The sequence below is a fragment of the Lemur catta genome, chromosome 13, assembly GCF_020740605.2.
Source record: "Lemur catta isolate mLemCat1 chromosome 13, mLemCat1.pri, whole genome shotgun sequence".
Classification (NCBI taxonomy): domain Eukaryota; kingdom Metazoa; phylum Chordata; class Mammalia; order Primates; family Lemuridae; genus Lemur; species Lemur catta.
In genome coordinates, this window is record NC_059140.1 from 50,153,360 (window position 1) to 50,180,694 (window position 27,335).

The following is a 27,335-nucleotide window of genomic DNA, read 5'->3' on the forward strand; positions in this document are numbered from 1 at the left end:
ACAAATATCTATGTATAAGTAGATTTATTGTAAAAGGCAAAACAATTTTGCAATTTCTCCATAATTACTTCCTCCGTATCTCAAGAAGATAAAAAGGGGTAATGACAGTTTTTCACTTCCTTGTGTGGTTAGTCATTTAATTTAATAAATATAATTGGAGATAAAGGAGGTATATTAACTTTAACATCTTCAATGGATGAGACATGGCATAATATGGCAGTGTACTTTCAGGTAAAGTTAATGTAAGCTACAGTAAAAGCCATACCAAAATATAAGTGGCTAAACAAAATGAAAGTTTATTTCTCATTAACATTGAAATTTTTGGAGTTTTAAGATTCTTGACTGGGAATCTATTCCTTGTGTGGTAGTTCTCCATCCATCTCTTTGAGAGAAGATATCACTGCTAACTTACTTGAACTAAATGTATATCAGAGTTTTAAATTGTTTCCCAAAATGTTTCCATTATTTTAAAAATAGGTTGTAATTATTAAAATAAAGTACTAGTGACTCTATCTATATTTCTGAATATTTTAACACATTAAAAAGCCTCATTTATAAAATAACATGTACAATACCCAAACCATAGCTGTTATAAATTATTAACTCATTACTATTTCAATGGAGAATGAAATAGTACTCATGTCAATTAGTTTAAAAATTCTTTTAAAATGAATTTTCCCAGAAAGTGTTTTCTAAAATCAAAGTTTTCTAATTCATGCTTAATATTTTATAGAAATAAAAGGTTTTTCTCAGTCTAAGATTATGGGGAAAAACCAAACTCAGTTTGCCCTAAACTCTCACTCAACAATAATAATTAACACAGAAGACTTCTGTGACCAAATACGGAGGGAGGTTCCCCTAAGCACCAAACAAGCAAGCAATTCTGCAGAGGAAACATGCTATGCGTCCTCTAATTGAATTCTGATGCCATCTGTTGGGAGATAGCGTCAGATCTCCCAGGTTAAAGGCTCAGTCCCCAAGACTTCTCCCACTACTTCCAATGCTAAATCATAAATGCCAGGTGACTTTTTTTCTGTGTCAACAAGTTATAAATTGGGGTTTCCACAACCCTTTTCTTGGATTTGATTAATTTACTAGAGTGGCTCACAGAACTTGGAAACACATTTACCGGCTTATTACAAAGGATATTTTAAGAGATCCAGATGAAGAGATGCATAGAACAAAGCATGGGAGAATGAGTGCAGATCTTCTTTGCCTTCCTCAGGTGTGCTACCCTCCAAGAACCTCCACCTGTTCAGCTATCTGGAAGCTCTCTGAATCCTGTGCTCTTGGGTTCAGATATTATAACAAGGGCTATTAGAGTTATGAACAAGGAACTGTGGATGAAAACCAGTATCTATCTATCTATCTACCTGTGTATCATCTATCATCTATCTAGATATATAGATAGATACATAGATAACATTACACTGAAACATCATTACATTGTTTTATTTTAAACTAAATTTGAAGTTACTTTACTTAACCTAATTATCAAAAGTTTTTTTTTTAAACAACTTGTTAAATGCTGAAGTGCATATGCTTATATGTTCCTTTATTTCCTGTCAACTAGAAAGTTAGAAGCAGTCATTTAATGAGAACATTATTCACTAAACCCTTTAGGTTCTCACTGGCTACCTTTGTATCAGCTTTAACTTGAGTTTGTTTTCTAACCATCTCATCTCCCATGGGCTATAACTTCTAGCCCATTACGAAGATTGCGTCTGCCCTTGCTGATCTAATACTCATTTATGTTATCCATGATTCAGCTTGGCTTAATTTTACTAGCAAAAGCTTGCAAGGACAAATTTGTAACTAAGGCCCAAATACGTATACTCTGTGGAAAGAATACAATCCATTTATACATAAATGAATTTCAATATTAAAAGATTGGCCTACATAAGAAAATAAAAACTTGAAACTGCTTGACTACTTAAAATATTTACAAGTTGAGAGCCCATTAAGTAATCAATGTATTCATTTCTCACACTTCATCACTGTGAGAGTCAGAACAATTGATTCAACATGATAAAAATGCTCATAGCCCAAATTTGCCTTGGACTCATTCTGCTTTACACTTTGTGGATGAAAATTGCTAAATACTCCTGTGGGTGGGTTTGAGGGAGCTGTATCAAAATGAAATCTTTATCAATAATGGCAAAAGAGAAAGGAAGCATAAGTGACCAGATAATACAATAGCATGGCTGCTTAGACAACATTTAGATTATTATTTTATCTATTGTGTGATTCAAAAACTCTAGTGCACCAAACTCATTAAAGATAATAGAGCAATGCTTTGGAATCATTATGCTTTTTTTTTTTTGTGCTAGGTTCAATCAAGTTCATTAATATGTCATGAAGAACAATCTAATAATCAGCTAAATAATGAAGTATAAGAGACTCTTAGAACAAACACATTTGCATGACAGCACAGTGTGAGAGTGAGGGAAAACTTCTTTGCCCCAGAAGAGTCTCTGAAAGATCAACTCACAATAAGGCAGATTAATAAGAAAGAGAAAGAGATGTGTTTATTATATCATGCACACAGGGAGAATAACAGAGTGATTATGCAATATCCTGATGGGGTTGAGAAGTTTATATATTCTCATTTTAGAAGGGAGGAGGAGATGAGGAATATAAGTAATTCTGTTGAGTGGCAATAAATGGTTACTAAGGAGGATCAATAGATTCTTGGGAAGATGAATGGATGGGAAAAACAGATTGACGTGTAAATGATTCTCTTTGGAAATTAAATTAACCTGAGAGACAAGTATTATATTTAAAATGATTTGGGACTGGTCTGGTTGCATTCTTGTTACTAAAAGTTCAGTGCTTGTCCCCCAGGCCGAAGAGGGCAAATGGTTTCAGGAAAAGGAAAGAGAACTTTATTAATTTGCTGGCAAATGAGGAAGGTGGTGAACTACCGTCTCAAAAAACACATCTTGTTTTTAAAGAGAAATACAGGGTTTTTTAAAAGGGAGGTTTTTGGTGGTTGGGCTCAGGCCTACAGGACCAGTGTCATGTGTCATGGCTTCAGGCTATTGTTGTTTTGGTTGATCTTATCTCCAGGGATGATCTCAGGACCCTTATCTGGACAATTCTGTTGAGATATCTCTTGTGCTTTAAGATACTAGAAAACAAACAGCAAAGAACATTTTCTCGCCCCTTTGATTGCTGGCCTTGAGAATGAATTCAGGTTTTAATTCCCAAAAAGGGTGGGGGGGTTTAAGACAACTAGTAAAACATTTTGTTGCCCCTTTTTCAGAAGACCTTTACCTCTGTTACATTCTTGATCTTCTTTCCTTCAATATATTGAGATAACAGGAATGGGGAGGGAAGTTAATAGTTCTTTTAGATGGGTTTGTTTTTTCATGAAGAAACAGGAAAAGCCCCTTCCAAGAACTGTTGATCTCTAAGGGCCTTTAATTCGAAATACTCTCTATACCAAGACATCATATTTTGGGGTAAATTTTCCTGAGCTCCTTCAACAGCATATCAGAAAATGCTCAAAGAAAGTATTTCAGCCTATTTTTTTCCTTTTGTATATGACTAAAAAAATTGACTGTTTACAGATTTTTTCCTTTGGGTAGATTCCTAGTAGTGGGATTGCTGGATCAAATGGTAGTTCTATTTTTAGTTCTTTGAGATATCTCCATATTACTTTCCATAGAGGCTGTACTAATTTGCAGTCTTGCCAGCAGTGTAAGTGTTCCTATCTCTCCGCATCCATGTCAGCATTTGTTGTTTTGGGACTTTCTGATAAAAGCCATTCTCACTGGAGTTAAGTGAAATCTCATTGTGGTTTTGATTTGCATTTCCTTGATGATTAGAGATGTTGAGCAATTTTTTATAGGTTTGCTGGCCATTATTCTGTTGAAATAGATAATAAATTATTTAAGATAACAAAGAAGTGTATCGTCATGACTGAAAAATGTCTTAAACAGGATACACACAAAAAATTAACTATAAAATTTTAAGAAATGATAACTGCAATTAGATTAAAGCTAGAAACTAAATTTCAAGAGCAAAATATAGAATGAACCTTAGCAAAATTTTATAATTAGTATTGCCAGAGATAGGTGAGGAAAGCTGGAAATAATTCTTTGAGATTATGTTGTAGACATGGAAAGGAGACAGATGTGCCCTTATTTCCAGGCAGAAACAATTGCAAAAAGTTCTTTGTGAAGAACCAACACCAAATTAGATCCCCAAATTCCCACAACTTAATCTCAATTAATCATGAAATCACAATCACATATTTTTGTAGTCACTTTAGTGTAACTTGCAGTCACATTGTCCCTCTGCCTCTAAATATTTAAGTTGTATTTGCTTAGAATAATTTCTTACATAACCACATTGCAATTATCAAAATGACATTAAAATTCACCTAATATTATTAACTATTCTGTGGATTCTTTTTTCATATTTCCCAGTGGTCTCATTAGTGTCCTTTATAACAAAACTAACAAACAAACAACTCCCCTACCCCCAAAAAAAACACTAAAATAAACCCTGTATTCAAAAAACCCTGAATAACATATTGTATCCTGTCCTTTTGTCTCTTTATTTTCTTTTAATCTGGAAAAACTAACACTCTCATTTTCTTTACCAACTTTTATCTTTTTTGTTTAGTATAGGTCATTATTTTGTAAAATGTTCCACATTGTGTCAGTCGATTGCTTCCTCATGATTTTATTAAAGTTATGTATTTTTTGGCAAGCATATGACAGAAATGATGCTGGATTCTGTTTAGTGTTTTATATTAGGGAGGTCTTGATGTTGGTTTGTCTTATTACTGTATGTTAACTTTGATTACTTGATTAGTGTAGTTTATGCCAATTTTCTCCACTACAGAGTTACTCTTTCTCTTCTCTGTAATTAAAATTATTTGGGGGGTGATACTTTATGAGTATGTATGTTATCACACATCAAACTTTTACTCACTCAATTCAACATCCATTGATGATTCTTGTCTATATTTTCCAAATACTGATCTTTGAAATTGGTCATTTCTTTTACATTATAAATTGACATTAATTTTTTTTCTTAAAATATTCAAATTAATTGATGATTTGAAAAGCCATGCCATCTTTTTGTTGTGGCTTTACAGTTTAATTGACACACATCTTTTTATGCCTGATGATATATTTGTCAATTTATAAATAAATAAATCAATAAAAATACAAATCATTTTACATATGATTTTCTTATTAATTGTGTGCATGAATCTGTGCCAAATGTTGTACATGTTCTGGCCTTTTAAATGTGGCTTCTGATCAAGAGCTGGCCATTTCAATTCAAACAACAGTGCTGAGGCACAATAAACCAACCTATACATTTCAATAAATTGAAAGGTCAATACATCCATAATTCAATAAATCAATGCATTTAAAGATCTCAAAGAAGCACGTCTATTTTGTAATTAATCTACCAAATGAAATGGGCGCAAAGAATATAAGTTTATGAAGCTAATAATTAATTAGTTAATCCAACTACATGTCATCCCAATATATCTGGGCAGCATTAATAATCAAATTCAGATTAAACAAGTGATTTGTGAATACATAAAAACATAAGACCCAGAAATAGTCATTAACTCTGCCAATTTTCTTCAGGGAAGATCACTATGTTATTTTACTTCAGTGGGCCACAATATACTTTGTACAAAGATCATTATTTGAATGTCAAAATTGCTTTGAAACTGTAGAAAGCTCTACATACAGTACAGCTTTCAGTAAGTATCCATGGCATTTGTGCTATTAAATATTTTAGAGCTGTGCCATTGTCATGCATTAGCACTTAACTATATATTTGAGAAGTGAAGAATGATAAGCAATCATAAATAGCTAAGCACATGTAAAGTGGTTTAATGATCTTAAAATTCTATCCCTTTGTATTTATAAAAAATCGTATGCATACAATTCTGGTTTGGAGTAATGTTTAACTATAATCAATAATGTTGCATCAGAAATCACTTGAGATAGAGCACTTTGGAAATTATACATCTCTGAAGAAGTTTACATAATTAAACTTTTATAGAATGGACACTTCAAAAATGCTAAGAACCATTTGTTCATAAATGAATAAGGTACTGAGTTATTCTCATGTCTTTGAAATGATTCATTATTCTATATAAATAAGGTTTCTCTAACATAAATGTGACAATTTAGATTTTCCAAAATTTAGATTTTATCTTCTTAAGGTAAAATATCAGTAGGAGTCAAACTGTTTAATACTTACCCTTTTAAAACTTATGCTGCTGTAAAATTTTAGAGTAAATTCCTCACAATGGAAGTCAGGCTATTTTGTATTAAAACTTTAAGAGAAAATAAGAATTAAATCTGTTCAACTAGGGCCTTAAGTGTTCATTCTAGAAAACAAATCAGTTTGAGGTTGTTACTACAGGTCTGATTGGGTTTCTTTCAAAGCTATGGTTAATAAGTTTTAATAATTCTCCACATAATTCTTCTTTCTTCCCATTCTAAGACCAATATGCTTATTTTACCCTTTTACTATCAGTCTCTATTTTCCAAATACCCTGTGTCCTTACATGGAATTATTATTTTTGTTAAGAGATTTACTCTTAAATATAAAATGATCTCTTTATATTAAATATAGAAAAGCATTAATATCAATAAGATTATTCACTCATTTTATATTTTTTAATGTATTTCTGTATAATTCTTTCTTTCTTTCTATTTCAGAGTATTAGGGGGGCACAAATGCTTTGGTTACATAAATTGCCTTTGCAATTCCTGAGTCAAAGCTACAAGCGTGCCCTCCCCCAGACAACGCACACTGCACCCATATCCATCCCCTCATTCCCCATCCCACCTGCCCAACACCCTATGAATGTTGCTTCCATAGGTGCACATAAGTTTTGATCGATTAGTACCAATTTAATGGTGAGTACTTGTGGTGTTTGTTTTTCCATACTCATGATACTTCACTTAGGAGAATGGGCTCCATCTCCATCCAGGTTAATACAGGAGGTATTAGTTCCCCATTATTTTTATGGCTGAGCAGTACTCCATAGTATACATATACCACATTTTATTAATCCACTCATGGATAGATAGGCACTTAGGTTGTTTCTACATCTTTGCAATTGTGAATTGTGTGGCTATATACATTCGAGTGTAGATGTCTTCTTATTAAGACAAAAATAAAGTAAAGGCAACTTATGATTTTAATTCAATGACTCATTTAGTATATGATCAACTTTAAATAAATCTTATAAAATAAAAGCACATCCACACCTATCACAATTAACAAAAATTATTCCCATATAGCTATAGTAGCTAGAATCAACCATCTATTTTTAATGTGTTCTTTCATTCTACTTTGATAGATACTATTATAGTCTATAAAATTTTCTAATTTAATTCAATTTATATTTATATGTAATATACTCACAAAACATGATTTTCTAGAGTTATTTATACTTTTAGATATAAAAAGACAAAAGACAGTATTATTTATTGACATCAATCTGCTTACTTACAAAGAGAACAAGTGATTTTAATGAACAAGTTATTAGAGTTGAGTTAATACTATATAATAGTATAAATTAATGAAAATTTTGTATTCATTTTTACTTATTATCAGTTGAAGCAATGATTATTATTGTGGCCTCTGGATTGAGGAAGAAGGAAGAATTTCTACCTCCCAATTTACTTATCTCTAAAATGGAAAAGTGACAATGAATTTAATGAAAGTATGCAATGTTTCCATTATGAATTTAATAAAATCTAGCTATTAAAATCATTCTCACTATTACAAACATATCTAAGTTCTGAAACCTTTCACATTTAATCAGTCTTGCAAGAGTACTGTATCTCTGCCAGTGTGACAGGATACTTGCCATAGATGATATAGGAAACCTATGGAAAGAAAGTAGACGAGAGAGAGCTCTGGATTGGAACTTAGATGGAATAAATTCCAGACTTGTCTCTGGTCTTAAATTTAGTTGCTATTTGGGAAAGTGAAGTAACATCTGCCTCAAGATCTTCATCTGTGAACTATGAGGTAGAAATGAAAGTTAGAAAAATGATATCAAAATATATGCCTTCAAAATAAATGATATCAAAATATATGGCTTCAAAATTCTTAATTCCCTGAGCCCCTCTTCACTTGAGGAGGAGGCTAAAGCTCATTAAGAGTGTTTTGATGTCTACCCTTGAAATAAGGCAGAGATCAAGCTGAGACCTTCCTAGCCAGTATTTATCAAAGCAGAACTCTGACTTCTCTTAAAGAATTGTTCTCAATAAGATATGCTCTCAGCCAGAAAGAGAACAGCCCCATTTGTCTTTTTCTTTAACTTCTTCATGGTCACTAGTTTGTAACACTTCACCCTCTGGAGAAATAACTGCCTGCTTCCTGTCAGTCTCATTAATACTCCCTTCAGTGAACTCCTGGCTGATGCCCAGTGAGGGTGCTTTTCTTCAAGTGGAGCCTGGCAATAATGATAGAGATAATGGATTAGACTCGGGTTAGATTTTTATCCATCCGGTTTCACAGCAAAGTTGAACAGCAAGCTTGTAGGCCAGGTGCTAATAACCAAGTCCTGCTTTGAAGAGGAGTGTAAAACTAGACACATAAGATCACTGTCTCTTCTCTACATTATTAATTCAGAGCTACATTTTTAATAATAGTCTTTAAGTTACTCCTATGGTAATTATTTTTAATAATTTATACATATTTTATATTTTTTCCTTTTATTTATATTTTAAAAATAATGACTGTTTCCTTTTTGAGTGCTATTTACCAAATTGATTTTATAAATATGCTATACCATTATAGTGACAATTCGTAGCAAATCTACAGATAATAAACAAATCAAATATTGAGGAAAACCCATCATAGACAAACAGGTAAATTCATTAGCTCTAATTCATTATGAGTCACCTGATAGAGAATCATCTTTCCATACTTTTGGAAAATATATGATTAGTAGCATAGAATGAAAATTGCAGTATATAGTGATTACTTCTAGGAAAAAGAAGTAATTGGTGTACATTCAAGAAGATTGTTTTAATTGAAAATCTTTATTTGGAAAATTGGTACATAAAATTATAAATAATTATTAATAAACAAAATGATTTATTTGCATTTGGTCAATTTACATAAGCATATTTAGAAAATTAAAAGCTAGATTTATATAAAAGGTGCACTTGCTTAATGAATCTCAAAATAATACTGTCTATTCATTTTCCACAGAAAGGTCAAACTACAACTTATTCATTAAAGTTTGCTTAACCAATTTAAATATTTGACAGAGATATGGACCCTTAACTTAATAAAAGTGGTATTATTCACAACCATCCCTTAAAATACAAACATTAAAAATAGTGGCAATTTATACCAAACTTCTGGAAAAATATTTTATATTTATGTTTATACTTTACAATTAATATGCACATGTGAGAAGCTTGTTCCTGTGACCTCATCAAGTAAATAAAGTCTGACTTTTTAATAGAATAAGAAAATGTTTTATTTCTATACTGTGAAGTATTTAATTAGCCATCAGAAGTATGTTTGCTAGCTATTTCTGCTTTATAAACTGGAGTAGAACTTATGTTTGCTAGATGACCTACTGTTTAGCTGATTCATGAATGTGTTTTATAATTTAAAGGTCAGAGCTATCCATTAAACTTATTAACATAAAGCAAAATGCTTTTAATCAAAACTGCTTTCATTTTAACTTCATTACTTTTGTGTCATGAGTGCTAAAGAAAGAGAAAGATTTTAATATATTAAAAACATAATTAAATATATTAAATTCAATATCTTCTTTTATTTGCACAATCAAAATATGTCCATATACAATATGTATACAGTCTATGAATGTACTGCTCTGTTCAAGCTTCTTAAAGAAAACTGAGAAATGTTTAAATTAAAATATTATAAACTATTTCAAATGAAATGGTGAAGCTTATCATCCTTGAAGTATCCTTTGTTTATCCCACTAATTAGTAGATCCACTAACTTCTAACCCTATGTAATGCTAGCCTCTTTCCATTTACTTGGTTTTTGTAACCTCCCTACTTTTCTTCTCTTTCACGCCTATTTTGGCATTAGCCAACATTATCCTTGTAGAGACTTAATTATTTTAAGAATATCCATCAGACACTTTTTTAAAGAAAGATACATAATCCTACAAGGGAAATTCTGGCAGCACCAGTTATCAAGAAAATAATGTTTACCTCATTGTATAATATGGGTAACATAAAGCCACAGGCTACAAAGCTCCTTTTATTAATATGTCCTGAAGACATATTAGAGTCAGCAAAGTTTAAAAAAAAATAAAAACTTTATTAAACTAAAGCTAGTTATTGAAATCATTTGAAAGAAATATAGATTTTCTCCCAAAAAAATGTACTTTCAAAATGGCATAATAACATCAAAATAAAATGTGTTTTAGTTTTCATTGAAGTATTAATATTGCTAACTATGTATCTCTGGAGAAATAAAAAGCCATGTTTTACGATGAATAGTAACAAGATATGATTTTACAAAGTTACTCTATGAAATTCCGACAGGTTCAGAGTTTAAAGGGTATTAGAATTAGCACTCTATACATGTGCAGAAAATTTCTTCACAATCCTCATGTTGCTAATGTAATAAAAATAATCTATTGATTTTCAATGAAAAGCTACCTGAAATCTAAAGAATTGCAAATTCTCCTTCATGCTACTATCCCCAGCGGTCTTTGATTCTTAGGCTTTTCTTTTATTGAAAAGTAGCATTTTTTTTCTCTCTCTCTCTCTCTTTTTCTCTCTCTCTTTTTTGCTAAGAATAGGCAGATCTTTCATCATGTCCTTCAGCTTTATGACAGTTATATCAACTTCTGTAACACCCACAGTTTTATCACTCATTCCTTTATCCACTTGAAGTACATAGACAAAATTCACAAGCAGAGTGACATTTATCTTTTAAGTTCTTCACTTGTTGAAAACATATTCTCTTATGCTAAAAATATATTTCTACAGAAAGAAAAATACATTGAAATGGGAAGCCAATTCTCAGAAGGAGGGATTCTTCAAACAGAAATGACCTGATTTTTTGACTAGAAATATATTTCCTGCTATAAGAAAAAGACAGCAAAGAGTGATACATTAGTAATATTAGAAAAGGGATACTTGCTGTAACAACCCACAGAATTTGGACTTTAATGTCCCGAGCCATACATCAAACATTTTTGCACTTGTTCTGGCAATGTTTCTAGATTAAATAAATTTAAAGATGTAAGGTGATAAAATATATTCAAACTACTGGCAGAGGAAGTGTTGTCATATATTTTTTTTTCAAGTATCTTTTTGTATTCTAGTAGTTTCAGCTTGGTAAAAACCATAAACACAAATAAGAAAAAAAAATAACAAAGGGAATATAGCTGGTACCCTCTACGATAAGCCTTGAAGGATGAAGAATACACATAAATGTGACGCATATTAAAATTACAATAGAAAACTCCTACTGTAAAGTATTTTATGCATATAAAAGTATTAAATTTATAAAACAAGGAAATAAATTAAAATAAAACTAATGACATGCTACATGAAGGAAATGAGAATGGTTGAAACATTTCAATTTGACAAAAGCGATTATGTGACAGGAACTCTAGAAGATCATACAAAGTGTTCCTCAACAGAGATACTTGTATGGAAATGGTTACTATATGTAAAGAAGATGTAAGGTGTGGCTGGGTGCAAGAATGTGTGCGTGTGTGTGTTAATGTGTTAAGGTTTTTGGAGAAGTAGATTTATACTGGAAAAATACAAGTATACAAAATTGGATATTTTGTATTATACATTGCTGTTATACTAAGAAAATGTTAAATAAATATTTCCTAAATTAACTTCTGAAATTTTTACTATTTTAATAAATATTGCAATATTTATTTCATCTCAACTTTGTATGTATAATTTATTGCTATAGTTTATATTTGTTTTCTTTTAGATAACCAATTACACCAGCATCATTTATTAAATATACTTTCTATTGCGCCATAAAGTTCAATACTGCATAATAAATATTCTTCCTTTACAACTGACTTTTTTTCTGTGTTGCAATGTCAGTATCATACTACTTTGTTTATAACAGCTTTTTTTTTTGAAGTTTTAATACATGTTAAGGCAAAGCCTCCCTCACCAAATTTCTTTTAATATGTTCATTGGTAATTAATATATATTCATTATTGTAAGGATCTTATGTATTTAATCAATCGCCCACATCATCCTCAAAAAGAAAAAGAAATGGAAAATTTCATTGGACTTGCACTAAATTTAATATGCATCTAGTTTACCATGGCATGAGTATTGCCACTACTGTGTTTTGTTCCTGAATAAACATTATTTTCTTTCAGAGAACCACTCTCTGATTGTTATTTATCAAAATAGTTTTACAATACTGAAATATAGGAGATTTCTGCTAATATCTTCTTGGACTCAGATCTTACAGTCTTCACGCCTTGGTTCAATATTCACCTCTACTAGAGTAAGTTACTCATAGAGAGCAGTTTCTGTAATGTGCAGTAGTAACCTTTACAAGATGACTATAAAATTACATATACTGGGTTTTTAATTGTGGGAAAGTGCCACAATAATTTTTAATTTTTTCATATTTCCATTTTAATTTACTTGAATTCAATATATTTTTAAGTCTAAGTGTGCTACAAATGAGTGATTTTTTTAACGTTTTTACACTGTTAATAACTTTAATTGCCCTATTTATGCATAATGATTTGAAACCAAGAAAAATGATGTATACAGAAATATTTTTTAGCTTTTTAATGATTGCATAAATACTCTCAATGTGAATTGCAGGTAAATATTTGCTTACCATTACGGGATGGTATCTATGCAACAATTTTATCAACCTCTATACATTAAATACAGATCTATGATAGAAATAAATAAGTGTATTTATACATGCTGACAAATTCAATGACTTTGAGAGACTATTTATGCAGAAGTTAGGGTGCTGGGGAAGCTAGAACAAGGTAGGAAAAACACTCTTAAGAGAAATGCAGCTGTGGTAAAGTCCTGTGGAACACTCCCTAAATATTGGGCAGCACATGGTGGAAAGAACATCATGGTGTGAGTGCAAGCTCTAGAAAAAGCAGAACGTGATGGGAGTGGCATTGAACAAAAAGCAACAGATCATGGGAGAGGGGACATGGAGAGGAAGATTAAGATAAGATTTTTGTAGTTTTGTGAGAACATTCTGTCATGGGTATACGAGACCACCCCACATCTATGCTTGGGAAATTACTAGAAAAACTCACTAGACTCAGCATGTAATTGTCCTCATGGATAAAATTTATTACAGCAATGTAGTGAGGATACTCAGATATATCAAAAGGGGAAAATACATGTGAATTTTGGTAGAATTCATATGCAGGCTTCCTGTTTTTCTCCTTACCATGAGGAATCACAGTCTTTCCTCAAAAACAAACATGCAGCAATAGATGTGCTATGTACCATCTAGAGGAAGTTCATTAGAGACTCAGTGACCAAGGTTTTTTTTTAATTTGAGCTGATCACGTAGGTACCCTCTTCTTAGCACCAAATAAAATTTCAGAGTCCTAAAAAGAGGGAAAAAGAGTACAGCATAATTCCTATTATTTGCACAGTCTAGAGACAATTAATCTTCTTTATCAGTCAACTTTTTTTTTTTGGCAAGAGAAAAAGAAAAATTTATTTTTAGGAGAAAAAAAAGAGCACACACGCACACACACACACACACACACACCACTACTGTATCTGTAACATCTAGACTTGAAGTGAAGTGAACATCTGAAGAATCTCAAATTATCTGAAGCAGGGGTCCCCAATCTATGGTGAGTTGTATAATTATTTCATTTTATATATATATATATATATATTTATTTATTTATTTATTTTAGGATATTATCAGCGTACAAACATTTTGGTTACATGTTATAAATAATGGTTTGGGTGTGGCAAAATCAGTCAACTTTTGAAGTGAACACTACAGAAGCTAGATTCCAAGATATCAGCTAACACAAACTTGCAAGCAGGTTTTTCTAGATGTATCTGTCTCGGGCCTCCTACATGAAACATTTTCTGTACACCTTCTACAACCATTCACATTTCCTATAAAGTTACTAAATTTGTAAAAATGTGTGTATTTCTACTTCTTGTGTAAATGATTTAACACATTGATTGCCACACTAGAAAACAATATTTTTCCCTTGGGACCACAGTGTTTTATTACAAAAATAGAATAAAAACTTTGAAAACAACCCGATCCTTTCTAATTTAATGAAAAATGTGTTAGTTTTTATTGTTTTCTGTGCATGAGTTATAGGCAACTTGAAAAATAGTTCATAAGGGAAAGGCAAAGAGATGTGTGAGTTACATGCTTTGTGAGGTCCCAGGCTCAAAATTAGCGTGAGTTAAATACAATTCACATGGCAGTTATTGTGTTAACAATTAACATTAGGTGAAATACATGTGTGCTTGTATTTCTTGTGGAAACACCCAAAAGTGCAGAATTTGAGGTGTGGAGCTTTATTCCAATATCTTTATGGGTCATATCCGGAATGGAAAATACTATCAGGGAAGCAATATAATGTATATAGTCCAAAAGACAGTACACTCCAAGTTACATTCTATACTCATAAGAGAAAAGAAGAGGCCCAGCAGACCCTTGAGTTAAATTTTTTATGGCCCATTTTGAATAATAAAATAAGTTACAGTACTCAGTGGAATATTGAATTTGAATATTACCCCAGGCTAAATTCACACTGGAGACAACTCCAGCCAAACGATCACACACATTCGGTGGATTTGTACAGACCGGCCATGCAGCATCAATGTGAATACTGTGTATGTTACTTCAGTCTCAGGAGGAAGCTCTGAGATTTGCTTTACGAACTTTATAACGTAGGATATTCTAGATGGATAGCCAAGACATACAGTATTATGAGAATTTATGAAGAAAGTGTAAGGATAAACTAAGGAAGTAAATAAATTGAGGCCAAAGTTTAGCCTGGCTCTATTTCATCATTCTCATCAAGGACCTGTACTCAACAGTGTCTGTTCTAGCAGCCACTGTGTGACTGATTATTAAGTAAGGACTGAGATTTCAAAATGCTCTCAGATGCTACAGACACTTATAGAATGTAAATTTCCAAGAAATAAAGAGAAAGTGTTGAATTGTGTTTTGGGAATGACTTTGACATATTAGGGAAATATAGAGAATTTATGAATAGGAAGTCAATTTTTCGGAAACCCAAATGAAGAATTCTGCACCCTATTATACTTATTTATTGATTGATTTTTAATCAGAAAACCTTACTCTATTCAAATAGTTACTGGGTAAACTTGAAGAACTAAATGTCTACTTTGAGTTTCTGATATCCTCTAAGTTAAGAAGAAAATTCCTATACACATGTTTAAGTTAGAAAGATTTTAAAACTAAGATGAAGCAATTATAACTATTTGGAAAAAATGGTTTGTTGGATCAAGTGCTAATTAAATAATTTACTAAGCCTATACTGAAGAATCTCAAACTTGTAACCTGTTTGAATTTAAATTTTTGTTCATTCTATAGTCAATCTCAGAATATAATGAAATAAAAAAAGAAAAAGAAAAAGAAAGAAAGAAAGAAAGAAAGAAAGAAAGAAAGAAAGAAAGAAAGAAAGAAAGAAAGAAAGAAAGAGAAAGAAAGAAAATGTCAATAACTAATGAAAATCAAGACCTAAGTTTTGATTGGAAAAGTTAAAATAATACAAGTGTAATTTGATTCCATTAGAAAAGAACATATCTGGGGAAAAGTGGTAAACAAAGCCAAGGAAAGAAATTTAATTGGCCACTTAACCCACTGATGTGTCTGTTGTGGAAAACTTTCTTACAAATAGAACAGATTTGACAAATCAAATACTGAACCCATATTACTAAGCCCTAGTATTTTTCAGTTTTCAGAAAACAAAACCCTTCAGTGACTTTTTCTACCTGTTCAACACCATTTTCTTTTTTTTTTCATGTCTCGGGTTTTTTTTTATTTAATACTTTGAAGTATTACAACATGGAAACACATGTGCACATACACAGTAACTATTCTGGTTATTTATTCCTATGTACTCAAAAATGGTTATGTAGAAGCAGAATGCACTCATAAATTGCAACCTACCATGTGCTTAAAACATTATGCTTAAAATTAGTCAATTAAGTGGTATGAAGCAAATCCCTCACATGGTGAACTTGATTTTGAAAAATCTGATTTGGAATCTATTTCTCTGTCAAAAATTAGAGAGCAGGCTTTGTTGTGACTTCTAATTCTGAAAATGAAACCTTGACTTCTGGGGGAAAAAAAATAAGGCTGAAGGCAGAAAGAATGAGGCATTCTTGAACATAAGTTGAAAACTTTGATAGAAACACGTGGAAGCCATGAAGATGCACCTCTCAATCTTGTGGCTTATAATCAACCAATGGCCTCTGCTACTAAATTTTGAAATCCATGTTCACATTCACTTCAAGGATCAGTTTCCAACAAGCTGTTCCCAGCCATGGTCTTCAAACCTCTGAGAACACAGAGGTTACTTTACATCATTGGATTTCTGTGGTCAGCAAACTTTCTCTGTAAATGTTCAGATAATAAATATTTTAAAATTTGAAGGCCACATACAGGTGTCTCTTGCTTTGTCATCTTCTTTGTATTTTTCTTTCTTCCTTCTTTTCCTCCTTTTTTAAAAAAATAAAATATAAAAAACCTTTTTAGCTTGCAGAAAGCATAAACACAAGCCAGGAACCAGTCAGTAGTTTTCTTACTCTGGCCTGAGATAAAAAGAAAGACAGTATTTCATTACCACATTACTCTATCAAAATTGAAAAAACAGAATTCAAATGGAGATTTAGAATAAAAAAAAAAGAGCTCCTCTCAAACTTCATGGGAAATCCTCTAAAAATGAATTTTGTCTTAATGTCCACTCCTTGCCTAGTCCCCCATTTTGTGGAAATCTTAGGTAGCCAAATGTGGGATGGCTTTTTAAAAATAAGTAAATGCACACACAAATATATGTACCAGATGTGTATATATATATATATATATATATATATATATATATATATATATATGTGTGTGTATATATATATACACACACTTTATCCACACATGCACATGCTGAAACACACACATCCACACACTCAAATATATATTACATAATGTGTAATTTCTGGTAGGATGCACGAAGCATGTTATGCACACTCCAAACAGCAGCAATAGTAAAGTGGAGGTATGGAATGTAATCCTCTGAAGCCTGGCTATATGTACAGAGAACATTCACTTGGTGACAGCTTGAAATTTTAACCTAGAAAGCATTATCTGACTATTATGACACAAGACAGGAAGGAGAGGAATGCTGAAAGAAGAGAAAGTCATGCCTGAGAAATTATAATTTTGCTCTACATGCCTCAAATAACTACTAAATTCTATAACTGCAGTTATAACTAAAATGATATAAACCTAAGATGACATTTATACAAAAATAATACATTTTATGACTACAATAAGGGGAATTGTAACATGGCCTTGTTACATAAGAAATATATTTTTCCAAATGAATCATGGATAGTGAGGTTGAAGCTTTGGCCTCTGTGAATTCAAATGTCAAGTTGAAGAAGCAAGAATTGAGGAAGAACAAGGTACATCGTCCTTATCTAATTATTGTATAGTATGTTGTCCTCATGTATTCATTGCATGATAAATAAGGCTTTCAAAAAACAGAGGCTGGGTGCTGTGGCAACATTTGTAATCCTAGCACCTTGGGAGGCCGGGGTGGGAGGACTACTTGAGAACATGAGCTTGAGACCAGCCTGGGCAACAGAGCAAGATGCTATCTCTACAAAAAATAGAAAAATTAGCCAGGTGTAATGGTGTGTGCTTGTTGAGTCCTAGCTACTCGGGACACAGAGGCAGGAGGATTGTTTGAGCCCAGCAGTATGAATTTGCAGTGAGCTATGATGATGCCACGGCATTCTAGCCCAGGCAACAGAAAGAGACTCTATCTCAAAAAAAAAAAAAAGAAAGAAGAAAGACAAAAAGAAATAATAGTCTTACTCTTAACTTCTTTTAAAAAATTTCTATTGTGACATGTATGATAGTATACTGCATAAATCATAATGGATCAGATCAATAAAGTTTTACCTATGTACATTTTGGAACAACCTGCAATAAAATCAAGCTATAAAAATATTGATAATTTTTCTGCAAAGTAGACTCCAGGAAAAAAGATACCTAATAGAAATTTTTACAATCTATGTATTCTGACTCAATAATGAATATTTATTTTTAGTTTATATTATACAAGGTACATAAAATAAAAATTTAAATAGTGTCATAAAAATAGTTTTTCTCATTTGTTTTAAATATATTACACTTCTATTTTTAGCCATTTGACATTTTATCTCAATATAAGTTAGGGTATATCTGTGCCATGCCAAAATATTTAAGTTTGCTAAAATTAAAAATCAGTCAATCTAGTCAAACACTAAGTCAAGATGACTGGGGTATTTATTAATAAAATTTTACTGTAATATCTAGACATCTGAAAAGTTTAGAAAAATCTTTTTGTCTGTATATTGATTGACACAAAGGAAGACATTTATAATGCTACGATAACTACCCCACATACAAATAAAAGTTTTGAATATTAATTAAACCCCCAGTTCAACATATCATTTGATTGTAATGACAAGTATTTTTCGCTATTGATCGCCTACCAAAATACTACTTTCATGCATCTTTGACTTTTACGAAAAAGCATTGGCCAAATTGCCTACTTTCAAATAATGACAACATTATGATTTATATCCACACATGTTAAATAAAGCTAATAAAATCCTTTAATTTTGCTACCCAAGACATGTCAAATACCATTTCTGTGATACAAGGTCATTCACCTACCTTCATTCTATATATAAGAGAATCACGGGAATTATAAAAGAAATGATTGTTTTTTGGTATGGTCAACTTATTAGAGAGTGCACTGATGTTGCCCATTTCAGGCTAATTGTTTCAATAATAGTAGTAAGAAGAGGCAACTTTTAGCATGCCAGTGTCACTAAAGTACTAGGACATACTAAGAAGAGATGCTTCTCTTGAAAACTTAACCTGTATCCTCTGGTGTGTTGTGAGCCCGTTAAGAGTCTGGCTGGGATTAACTGTGATTTCTAAGTCAAGGAAAAAGGCACATACAATAAGAGCAAATTAAACTTTTAGAATATAGTAAAGGTGATGAAATTTCCCATAAGTTAAGTGGACATTTAAGACATTAATTTTAATAAAGTGGCATTAAAAGTATCTCAAGTGGGCTACCTGTTATGGTGGAGATTCTCCTGCAGGAAAAGATTATCTACTCATGGTTTACATACATGCATAAGCCAAGAAAAAAGTGATAATATATCACTAGAGACCACAAAATCATAAAGGAATTAGGAGGAGGAGGGTTGCTCTCAAATCACTCTTTGATTCTAAGGCACCAAGAGAAAATCCTGATTCCTGTGTGTTTTGCCTAAAATAAAGAAAAAATATAATAATAAAAGTATGGTCATAAGGATTAAATATATTCATTCTAGAGAAACAAATGAATTCCAAGAAAAAAATAAAAAATCCAACTATTTCAATAATTATATATGATCAAAAAATGAATATTATACACAACTATTCAATAGTAATATATCTTAGATAAGATATATGTAAGGACTGTAAATTTTCCTGTCATTTTTTTCTCTTTAAAGCTCAAATTCAAACCACAAGTAAACACAGAGAGAGAGAGAATTTGAAAAGATGACTAGGGATAATTCAAGAATTGGGTTTGATTTCTTGTAGGTATAGAATTAAATTCAGTGAAAGTTCTTATTTTCTCAACACATTCAAACATGTTTTATGTTAAGCAAACATAACGAACAGAATTTGCCATATAAATAATCTAGTGGCTAGCTCTATGCATTCTTATCCTTCATAATGCTTTTAAATAAATAAATGTCCCATGATGATATATTATTTATCTTTATGAACAATAAAGATGAATAATTTGTCCAAGGTTGAATAATGCAGCAGGCAAAAGACTACTGGTTTCATTACTTATTAATTATAATTTACTGTTGCTTGTCATGACATATTTGGGAAATCATATCAACTGTTAAATTAAATTTGGCCTAATGCAGTCTCTGTACATAGTGAACTATAACCTAACTTATGTAAACAAACTGCAACTAAACCTGAGGGTATACTCTTGTAACAAGTGACTGAGTCTCAGCCAATCACAGCAGCTGAGCTTTCAGCCAATTACAGGCTGAAAACTGCTCAGCCATGTCCAAATAGGCAAATGCTGATCTGTAACCAATCAAGCTGTTTCTGTATATCACTTTTTTGTAATGTACATCAATGCTGTCAGCACGCTTGTTTGGTGGAGCTCTCTGAACTTTTACTAGTTCATGGTGCTGCTCTATTCATAAATCTTTCCTTTGCTCAGATAAACTCTGCTAAATTTAATTTGTCTAACAAGTTTCTTTTAACTGTACGAAAAAAATATCATGGCAGTATTAGCTTGCAAGTAAGAACAAAATAATGTAAAATTCCCATTGTCCAAAGCAAAATTTCATATACAAAAGGCAGGTCTTTCAAGATGAACAATCAAGTGTTGATCAATAGAACATTCAATTAAGTTAAAATAAAATAAGTTTAATCAAAAGTCCCTGCTGAACCTAAGCATTTTAGGGTGCAGCATTCATGTCTTATTGCCATTGAACTTATATGAGAACCGTGGGTTAAGAAAATTATTTAGACATACTTCTAAAACTTGTGAATAAAGCTTAATTGAACAGTATTGCATTTGTTAAGTTTCTTAAAATAAAATGCATTAAAATAATGAATAATTTCATTTATATTATCATACCCATTAAACATATAGATTGAACCTAGACTAATAAGATTTAATGTGTTTTTATATTCACCACCCAAAAGAACAAAATATGTGATTAACTTAGCAAACAGGAACAAAGCTATGAAGAGTCAGTGTGAACTCTGTGTAAAAAGTAAGTTGTAGAGCAATATGTGTAACATAATTTCATTAATATAATAATACACAGACATACAAATAAGTATAGAAAATAGTTGTTACCACATAGGGATAGAAAGATGTAGACCATTATGTAGTTTTTTTTATTGCTTTGTAATTTTTAATTACAATGAGTTTATGATAATTTAAATTTCTTTAAAAATATGCAGATCAACAAAAGGTGTTAGAAAATTGGATATTTACATTTTAAAAAGTAAGTTTCAATGCACACTTCAAAATTTTATGTATAAAAATTAACACAAAGGATATTAAACTAAATGTAAAACCCAGTAACATTTCCAGAAGAAAACAAAAGTATCTTTGAGGCCCTGGGTCAGGAAACTATTTTTTAGATACAAATTCATAAGAATGATCCATTAAAAGCTCTCTTAAGTAATGAAAAGTATTAGCCACAAATTGCCAATTATTCTTCAAAAAAGATGTTAACTTTTATTTATATAACTTATATTTTATTTATATAACTTATATTTACATAAAAGGGTAATAACAATTTTATGCTAATATATCAATACCAAAGGAAAGTATGCATATTATTTTGAAAACAGAATAAAATCAGCAAAATTTTGTAGAAAAATAGATGAATTAAGAGACAAATATAAAAGGCATTTGTTATAATTATCATTATATTTTTATGTTAAAGAAAAACACTGCTGCATATTTAAGATGAATTTCTTAAATGCAATCTGTTATTATGAAAATTAATGGAGTTACCACCACTTTAAAAAAAAATCAAGAAAACTAAAAGGGAAAAACATTAGGGATATAAAAATAAAATGGCAGACTTAAATGAGATATTTAGCTACCCGAAGTTATATAACACTCAACAAAATGTGGCTGGCATTTTGCTTTTAATGTTGATCTTGTTATCATTCTATATATTATATTACTAAAATCACTTAAGTTTGGTAATGGATGTAAATGTGAATAATACAGAGAATACAGGGTTGTGATGGTGCTCTCACTTGCTTTAGAAAGTCCTTAAAAAATGCAAAGTAAAACAATAAAAACAAGGCTAGAATAGATACAATGAGCAAATTTTCATTTTTTGGTACATATTCTACCACCTAAAGGAATAAACAAATTGAGACTCTCTTAAAATTTCTTGCAGCTCAAAATATATTTTTAAAAGAAAAGACCAAATTTAACCACTATTTTCAGGTATAGAGCTCAGGTTTTGCAATCAGATAAACATTGTTCAGTTTTTAAGTTGTACTAATTATTAGTTATCTTATAAACTATTTCTTCATGTTGCTATGCTTCTGTTATTGTACCTAAACATAAACATGATAATATGTATCTGACAGAGTTGTGTTGAGAATACCTTTTTTTAAATCACTTTTTTTTTGAAATGCTATGTCATTACAGGGCTTCAATAGATTCAGAAAGGCTTCTGTTGTCTAGTTCAACATCATGGGTATTTCAGAAGGATATTTCAAAGGAATAAAAAAATGTAACAGCATTCAGTGACAACTTTTCCTGAATACGTTTATATTTCTATTTATAGTGTTCATTCTTATAAATAACATCAGTATTGAACACACTTTAGATTATAAAAATATTATTATTTAACAAAAACAAATTTTAGTGAACTAGCTATGAACAAAAACTGAATTGGGGATATTTTTGCACAGCTAAGTCAGTGAGATGATCTATTAAAAGATTAGAATTGATAATACTCTTCATTTTATGAATCTTACTATCTGATCATATTTGATAAAGTGTTGCTGATATATATATGTATGTGTGCATATATATGTGTGTATATGTATATGCATATATACACCCATATACACACACTATATATATATTTATATATATACTCAGATAATACAGAAAAATAGGAAGTCAAAAAAAGATCAAATCTGTTTGTCTAATGGAGATATTTCTCTTCATCAATGTCAAATTTTACTCTTTTCTCTAGTGAACTGATAATTATATCATTATTTGCCTTTAAATTTGAAAGATAATCTATTTGGCTTTTACATCTGGTAATTCCTGCCACAGAAATAGATGAGGTTGGTCTTGTAGATTTATCATCACAGCCACAAGAGACGTTACTGCACAACTTTTGCTCAGTAAGGAGACTTGATGATGTTTGGCAGGACGATGTCCCTCACAGGCAAGGTCATGGAGGATTAAAGCATGCTTGCTAATTGTTCCTATTATGATTAATGTAGAAAGTCGTTTCTTTTTTTGCATAAGCTTATTAAAAAGAAATCCTAAAATTGTCTTTTCTCAGCTTAGAAAACACCTATTTTACAATTCTATTGACACTAAAAGTCTTCTGATATTGCAGTGACCTACACTCTATTTGTGTATCCTTCCTTATTGCTTAGACAAGGAAGCAATAGAATAGTTTATAGCCCTAGAATAGTTTATAGCTAAAAAATAATATAGGTTAATAGTACAGTTAAATAACAAAATACTGATTTACAGTTTATTTATATCTAACAATATTGAATAAATATGATTAGAAAGTTACTAAAATGTTGCCATAATTATGATTTTGCTAGTTGGAATAAGCCAATAGCACTTTAATGACAAATATTAAAAAAAATAATAGAAGTAGGTTAAATCACTTGGTTAATTCTAAAATTGCCATATATACTTTCCCTATTTCATAATTACTGTTACAATTACTATAGAAACAATTATACATTGTTGTGCTTGAGAATTATATGTCTATCATTGATGCTTCAGCTGACATTTAATTTATATTCATCATACTTTGGATTATCACAATTTGTTATTCTTGTCAGTGTAAAATCAACCAGTTATGAAAATGATTAAATAGATTTAAATTACTTTAGAAGTAACTTGGATGACATATAATTTTGTTATGACAGAAAATAAATCTGTATCCCTCTAGCCCCAAATTTTGGATATTTCTTGGCTATGAGGAAATAGAACAATTTAAAACAATCAATTGTTTGTAAAATGTTATATTCATTTTCATAAGGAACGCATATTACTTATTCAAACTAATATAAAACACATGTCATTTTTCAACAGTTCTTTTCATTTGTACCAATCTAGAAAATTAGCGTTAAGAAGATATCTCAAAAATGAAGTAAAAAAATTTAAGTGGAATGTACATTAAGAGAATATAAATGTAATTCTTAGCTTAACAGATCTCCAATGAGAGGGTAAAACAGAGAGAGGAAACCCCTATGCTTTAGGTGACCAATATGTACTAATCAATGTATTTAATTTTATATATTAAGCAATGGGATCCACTCACAATCACATGAAAAAGTGATTATACCCATGAATACATAAATCAGTTTGTTCTACTTTGCAAGTAATTAGATCCATTAAAAGCTGTGATGCTCAATTTTGGTGACTATATTTAAAGAGATTTGGGTAAACTAGAAAGGCTATAGTGAGAATTCAAAAATGATAAAAGAAGAAGAAACTTCTGATTTTGGTTATAATTAAATCAATCCCTATCTGAATGTTTCTCCTGTAGAAAAAGCAACTATAATATATGGATGTATAACAAAAAGCAGCTCCTGGAAAAACACTGCTGTGAAAGCAGCAGATAGACTGTCATGGGGAATGTAAACTTAGAACAGATAAAATGCATGAATTTTGTTTTTATTTTTATGACTTTTAGAATGGACCAGTTCTGCAAAACAGGTTATGCCACAGGTGGTCAAACAAGAAGCCAGCAATGGGGGCCAGCAGACCACTGTGTACAGTAATGTTTTTATGTTAGATGATTTACTAGCAATGCTATTCTTTCGATGGCCTTACAGTATAATTTAAAGTCAGGTAATAGACAACCTACAGAATAGGCGAAAATATTTGCAAACTATACATCTGAAAAAGGGATAATATCCAGAAGTCAAACAAAGAAGAAGTCAAATAAATCAGTAATAAAAAAACAAAAACAAACAACCCCATCAAAAAGTGAGCCAAAGGCACAAACAGAAGTTTTTTTAAAAGCAAGATAGACAAACGGCTAATGAACATGTGAAAAATGCTCATATCACAAATCATCAGGGAAATGCAAATTAAAATAATAATGAGATACCACCTTACTCTTGTCAAAACAGCCATTATTAAAAAGTCAAAAAGAACAGATGCTGGCCTTGTTGGTGGGGTTACAAATTAGTACAACCTCTATGGAAAACAGTATGGAGATTCCTCAAAGAACTAAAAGTAGACTAACAATTCTGTCCAGTAATCCCACTACTGAGTATCTACTCAAAGAAAAAGAAGTCCTTGTATCAAAAAGATACCCACGATTGAATGTTTACCACAGTAAATTCACAATTGCAAAGATAACGGATCAACCTAAGTGCTCATCAATTGATGAGTGGATAAAGGAAATGTGAAAAATATATACTATTGCTCAGCCATAAAAGGGAAAGAAATAATGTCTTTTGCAACAACTTTAATGGAACCGGAGACCATAATCCTGAGGAAAATATCTCAGGAATGGAAAAACAAATACCACATGTTCTCATTAATAATTGGCAGCTTAACTATGGGTAGAAAAAGGCACCAAGAGACATAAAGGACATTGGAAACCAAGAAAGGAGGAAGGTGGGAGGGGACTGAATGGTAAAAACTTACCTATTGGGTATGATGTATACAATTTTGCTGCTGGGCACACTAAAAGCCTTGACTTCAGCATCTCATATGCTGAATATGAATCCATGTATTATATACATTTAATGAAAACATTCGTGCACACTTACTATTTTGAAATAAAAAATTAAATAAATAAAATTTCCAAAAAAGAAAATAAAAAGAATGGGTCTTATGGTGTGTTTACTACATTTAATAAATCTAGGAAAAATTTAAAAAATAGACAATTTTCAAGAGGAAACATGGGAGAAACATATGCTTTTTGACTAAATGAAGAGATGACTGTAGGATATGTAGAATTTTAACTATGTATATTTCACAAAATAGCAAGGAATGTTCTATTCAGAAAAGAAATATTTTACTTGTTATGATGGAAAAATACTTAACAATATTTAAGAAAAAAATCAACGAAGCAGATGTGAAAAGTTTAAGCATTTACTTCACTGGAGATGTTTGAGAACACTTTTATTATTTGCCTCTGTTTGTTTGAAGTTTACAGGATGATTTTATGTGATAAGATGAAGATTATATCATTATGCTATCACTTTTAAACCTTAGTGGAATATATATATTTTTAGTAACACTTAACATGAACCCCTTATTTATAATTTATATGAAAAGACTATTTCTATGTCAGAAACTGTGAATCCTATGGCATTCCTTGTACCCAGTACCCACAGGGCATTGTCATGAGGGCTAGATGTTACCTGTGCTTGCAGTAGGAACATCACAGGAGAGGAACCACAAAATTATGCAACTCTAACCATATATAGAACTTCTAGTTATCTTCTCATCCTCCATTCTGGAAAATAGAGAAGGAGACAGAGACAGAGAAAGAGAGAGATATTGAAAGACTTTCTCTTTATTCCAGAATGTAAACAAATCTACCTTGAAGGGAAGGATAAGATCTTTATCCTTTATTAACATGAAACATCTTTGGGGAGGGTGATGTCTCTACACTTTACTATCTTAGAATGTCTTCTTATAAAATATCCTTATCTTGGCTACAAATGTCTTTGCTCAGTGGACCTAGCACACACATAAATTTGAGATATTTATAGAGAATTGTCTCCCTGCACATATTCTATTTTATATATCTAGCATATAAATTCAGAATTCTAATATTTGTATTGTATGAAGACAATAATCATTCTTGATAAGCATGGAATTGTGAATCGGAGATGTAATTTTCTATCTTTAGCTAATCTTAGTTTCAAATTTATTTTCACATTTTATTGTGATTAATATTCAAGACAAAAATCATTTACAGAGCTAAATGCCAATAACAATATGTTTTAGAGTCTGACTTACAATCTCAGCCTATTCTTGAGAATCTTGAAAAGCAGGATATTTCTAGTTTCAAGTGAAATTACTACCAATAAAAACACTGCTGAAAATCCTTTTATAAATATAAATATCAAACAAAAGCTATTAAAACATGAGAGAAAGAACTGAAGCTTTTGTGTATGAAAGTGCTCACAAGCAGAAATCCCTAAATTTGGTCTAGTAATTGAGTATAGCACGTATATATATACTCCACATGACAGAATTTATTAATCAACTTCAAAGGAGCAACAAGTCAAGGGTCTGGATTTAAAAATGAAAAGTTATGAATTTCTATCTTATCTCCAAT